Below are 5,873 nucleotides of genomic sequence, written 5' to 3'. Positions count from 1 at the left end.
ATTTCAAATTCTATATCTTTTCTTTTAATGTCGGCGTAGCTCTTTTGTCGACTTTGGGCGGTTTTCAACCGTTGTTGAATTTGGATGATCTTCTCGGTAGTTTCTTGTATTATCTCCGGACCCGTAATCTGTCTGTCCCCTACTTCACTCCAACAAATCGGAGACCTGCACTTTCTACCATAAATTGCTTCAAACGGCGCCATCTCAATGCTTGAATGGTAGTTGTTGTTGTAGGAAAATTCTGCTAACGGTCGATGTCGATCCCAACTATTTCTGAAATCAATAACACATGCTCGTAGCATGTCTTCAAGCGTTTGTATTGTCCTTTCACTCTGCCCATCAGTTTGTGGATGATAGGCAGTACCCATGTCTAGACGAGTTCCTAATGCTTGCTGTAATGTCTGCCAGAATCTTGAAATAAATCTGCCATCCCTATCAGAGATAATAGAGATTGGTATTCCATGTCTGGAGACGACTTCCTTCAAATACATCCGTGCTAACTTCTCCATCTTGTCATCTTCTCTTATTGGTAGGAAGTGTGCTGATTTGGTGAGACGATCAACTATTACCCAAATAGTATCAAAACCACTTGCAGTCCTTGGCAATTTAGTGATGAAATCCATTGTAATATTTTCCCATTTCTATTCCGAGATTTCGGGTTGTTGAAGTAGACCTGATGATTTCTGATGCTCAACTTTGACCTTAGAACACGTCAAACATTCTCCTACATATTTAGCAACATCAGCTTTTATACCCGGCCACCAAAAATGTTTCTTGAGATCCTTGTACATCTTCCCCGTTCCAGGATGTATTAAGTATCTGGTTTTATGAGCTTCTCTAAGTACCATCTCTCTCATATCTCCAAATTTTGGTACCCAAATCCTTTCAGCCCTATACCGGGTTCCATCTTCCCGAATATTAAGATGCTTCTCCGATCCTTTGGGTATTTCATCCTTTAAATTACCTTCTTTTAAAACTCCTTGTTGCGCCTCCTTTATTTGAGTAGTAAGGTTAGTGTGAATCATTATATTCATAGATTTTACACGAATGGGTTCTCAGTCCTTTCTACTCAAGACGTTTGCTACCGCATTTACCTTCCCTGGGTGGTAACGAATCTCAAAGTCGTAATCATTCAACAATTCAATCCATCTGCGCTGCCTCATGTTCAGTTGTTTCTGATTAAATATGTGTTGAAGACTTTTGTGGTCGGTATATATAATACTTTTGACCCCATATAAGTAGTGCCTCCAAGTCTTTAATGTAAAAACAACCGCGCCTAATTCCAAATCATGCGTCGTATAATTCTGCTCGTGAATCTTCAATTGTCTAGACGCATAAGCAATTACTTTCGTTCGTTGCATTATTACACAACCGAGACCTTGCTTTGAGGCGTCACAATATATCACAAAATCATCATTCCCTTCAGGTAATGACAATATAGGTGCCGTAGTTAACTTTTTCTTCAACAATTGAAACACTTTTTCTTGTTCATCCTTCCATTCAAATTTTCTCCCTTTATGCGTTAATGCAGTCAAGGGTTTTGCTATTTTAGAAAAATCTTGGATGAATCTCCTGTAATAACCAGCTAGCCCTAAAAATTGGCGTATGTGTTTCGGAGTATTCGGGGTATTCCACTTTTCAACGGTTTCAATCTTTGATGGATCCACCTGAATACCTTCTTTGTTCACTATATGACCGAGGAATTGAACTTCTTCCAACCAAAATGCACACTTTGAAAACTTAGTGTACAGTTTTTCTTTTCTCAGCAACTCTAGCACTTTTCTCAAATGTTCTTCGTGCTCTTGATCATTCTTCGAGTAAATAAGTATGTCATCGATGAAAACAATGACAAACTTGTCAAGATATGGCCCACACACTCGGTTCATGAGGTCCATGAACACAGCTGGTGCGTTAGTCAATCTAAATGGCATAACCATAAACTCGTAATGACTGTAACGCGTCCTAAAAGCAGTCTTTGGAATATTATCCTCCTTCACCCACATTTGATGATATCCAGAACGTAAATCGATCTTCGAATAAACAGACGAGCCTTGTAGTTGATCAACTCTCGGTAGTCGATACACAACCTGAATGTACCGTCAATCTTCTTGACAAACAAAACAAGAGCTCCCCATGGTGATGTGCTGGTTGAATGAAACCACGCTCTAAAAGTTCCTGTAACTGACTTTGTAATTCTTTCATTTCGCTAGGTGCAAGTCTGTATGGAGCACGAGCTATTGGTGCAGCTCCTGGTACAAGGTCTATTTGAAATTCAACGGATCGATGTGGGGGTAATCCCGATAATTCTTTCAAAAATACATCTGGAAATTCTTTTGCGACGGGAACATCACTGATGTTCTTTTCTTCAGGTTTAACTTCCTCGATGTGTGCTAGAATGACGTGACAACCTTTTCTTATTAGTTTTTGCGCCTTCAAACTACTAATAAGATTTAATTTCGCGTTGTTCTTTTCTCCGTACACCATTAAAGGTTTTCCTTTTTCAGGCATAATGCGAATCGCATTTTTGTAACAAATGACCTCTGCTCTTACATTCTTCAACCAGTCCATGCCAATTATTACATCAAAACTCCCTAACTCAACTGGTATTAACTCAATCTTAAACGTTTCATCACCCAGTTTAATTTCTCTATCCCGACATATATTATTTGCTGAAATTAATTTACCATTTGCTAATTCGAGTAAAAATTTATTATCCAAAGGCATCAATGGGCAACTTAATTTAGTACAAAATTCTCTACTCATATAGCTTCTATCCGTACCCGAATCAAATAAAACATAAGCAGATTTATCGTCAATAAGAAACGTACCCGTAACAAGCTCCGGGTCTTCCTGTGCATCTGCCGCATTAATATTAAAAACTCTTCCACGGCCCTGCCCATTAGTATTCTCCTGATTCGGGCAATTTCTAATAATGTGGCCCGGTTTTCCACATTTATAACAAACAGCGTTGGTATTACTTGCTCCCACACTATTCGTTTCGGCATTACTTGTTTCGACATTATTTGTTCCTTTAGTTCTGTTAAACTTTGGTCCGTAGACCTCGCACTTTGTCGCGCTATGACCATTTCTTTTACACCTGTTGCAAAATGTTGTGTAAAACCCCTGATGATTTTTTTCACACCTATGACATGGCTGTTTTTGGTTTTTGTTGCCGTTGTTGTTATTGAGGTTGTTGTTGGGGTTGTTATTGTTGTTGAAACGGTTGTTGTTGTTGTTGTTGTTGGGATGTTTGTTGTAGTTATTGTTAGGATTGCGGTTATTGTTGCGATTGTTGTTGCGGTTGTTGGGATAGTTGTTGCGATTGTGGTTGTAATTGTTGTTGTTGTTGTACTGGTGACTCTTGTCACCGTTTTCCTCCCACTTCCTCTTGAGTTGTTTCGTGTTGCCTTCTTCGGCCGCCTGCTCTTTAATTCTTCCCTCAATCTGATTTATGAGTTTATGAGCCATTCGACTTGCCTTCTGTATAGAAGCGAGCTCGTGTGAACTCACATTTTCTCGAATCCTTACTGGTAACCCTTTTACAAATGCGTCGATCTTCTCTTCTTCATCTTCGAATGCTCCCGGACACAAAAGGCACAACTCTATGAATCGTCATTCATATGTGGTAACGTCGAACCCTTGTGTTCATAACTCTCTAAGTTCTGCCTTGAGTTTATTGACTTCGTTTCTAGGACGGTACTGCTCGTTCATCAATTGCTTGAATGCCGACCACGGTAGTGCGTAAGCAGTATTTCGTCCTACCTGTTCAAGATAGGTGTTCCACCACGTTAACGCAGTACCTGTGAAGGTAAGCGTAGCGTACTTAACTTTGTCCTCTTCAGTACACTTACTTATGGCAAACACCGATTCGACTTTCTCGGTCCACCGTTTCAATCCAATTAGTCCTTCGGTTCCATCAAATTCCAAAGGTTTGCAGGCAGTGAATTCTTTGTAGGAGCATCCTACACGATTTCTTGTGGAATTAGTTCCACTGCTAGATCCAGAGTTATTGTTATTTTGCATCGCAGCCTGTACTGCGGCTATGTTTGCAGCAAGAAAGGTACGAAATTCCTCTTCGCTCATATTCATGTTGTGTCGAGTAGTCGGTGCAATTTCCTTCAAAATAGCCAACTGAATCGAGTTAATCATACAGAATATTAAGAGTAGTCAATAGTATTTCGTAGCATAATATGAACTCATTTATAAAAGCTTTTCCTTCATATTAGTGTTTTATAAATTTAAATTCGGGTACTACCTACCCGTTAAGTTCATACTTTAATAGCTAATATACAATTCAACTACTACAATTCCATATGAAAAACTGATTATAATAATATATCACATATAAATATTCTTCAAACTTACAACATCGCTATATTACATATAACATGAAATATAGTACACTTTGATACAGGACAGTTTTGAAGATAAATCTAGTTAATACGCAAGTTGTTCGGTAAAGGAAATAAAGACACGTAGTTCATAATTCCAGAAACAAGTCATGCATTCTGGTTTTACTAAGACGACTTCCCATCCTTGGTCTTGTGGAAAATAACCGTTATGACCATTGGCTAGGCAGTATGTTGTAATGTCGTCAAAAGGACGAGGGTTTCGTAATGTCCAACACCCCGTAATAATCTAAAAACCTTGTTTCTCACCCCAACTACTGAATCCGTCACTTGTGAGAAGGTTTTATTTAAAAGTTGCAATCCGATGTTCTTTTTCTCACTTTGGTAACAAGCGAACATCACTAACCCGTAAGCATAACATGCTTCTTTATGTTGCATGTTAGAAGCTCTTTCTAATTCACGAAATCCTATGTTGGGATATGTTGAGTCAAAATAGGTTCTTAACTCGTAGCGTAAAATTGCATTTGGGTTCCCCGCATTTAACGCTTTAAAGAAAACACGGAGTAACTTACGGTCTCCCCCAATGTGATATACCCTACCTATCAAAGGAAAGCCTTTTATAAACTAAGGCATTTCTGAAAAGTCTTTCAAATGTTTGACAAGTTAATTTTTCCATAATTAATTGTGCTGATGAATTCTGACCGACTCTAGACAAGATTTCCTCAATCATATCCTCTAGTAGATCTTCTAAAATATTCGGTTGTCTACCCTTAAGGTCCATTTTGTTTTTATACTATAAAATAGACAAGGATTAGATTCGTAAAAGATAATTAACAAACAATACAAGCAATTTTTACATAGAACATAAAAGGACAAGCACACTACAATACATATAATACACAATATGATTACAACCCTCTAATCTAAATCACCGGTTTCTTCTTCTTCGGACTTGGTTCGTTTTCCTAATTTTCGAGGAATATATGGTGTTCCTCTAATACGAGCTGTCGTTTTCCACAATGGTTTAGAAAAACCTGGTGGTTTAGAGGTTCCCAGGTCATTGTTACATTTTAGGAAATACGGATGTTGTCGATACATATAAAGTTCATCGGGGTTGGAATCGGGTTTCTCTATTTTTATACCTTTTCCCTTATTATTTTCTTTCGCTTTATTAAATTGGGTCGAGGTAATTTCTATAACATCATCGGAATCCTCATCGGGATTCGATTCATCGGAAAATTGGTAATCTTCCCAATATTTTGCTTCCTCGGCGGAAACACCATTGACCATTATTAACTTTGGTCCGTTGGTTGAGGATTTTCTTTTATTTAATCGATTTACTATAGGTATCAATATTTCTTCCTCCGGAACCTCTTCTTCTTCCGGTTCCTCCTCTTCCGGTTCCTCCTCTTCTGGTTCCTCTTCTTCCGGTTCCTCTTCTTCCGGTTCCTCTTCGGGAATTTGTGAATCTTCCCAAAGTATATTCGACTCTTCATTATTATTAGGTGAGTCGGTAGAATTTGT

Source organism: Rutidosis leptorrhynchoides, chromosome 10, assembly GCF_046630445.1.
Source record: "Rutidosis leptorrhynchoides isolate AG116_Rl617_1_P2 chromosome 10, CSIRO_AGI_Rlap_v1, whole genome shotgun sequence".
Lineage (NCBI taxonomy): Eukaryota > Viridiplantae > Streptophyta > Magnoliopsida > Asterales > Asteraceae > Rutidosis > Rutidosis leptorrhynchoides.
Note: the sequence above shows the minus strand (reverse complement) of the source record.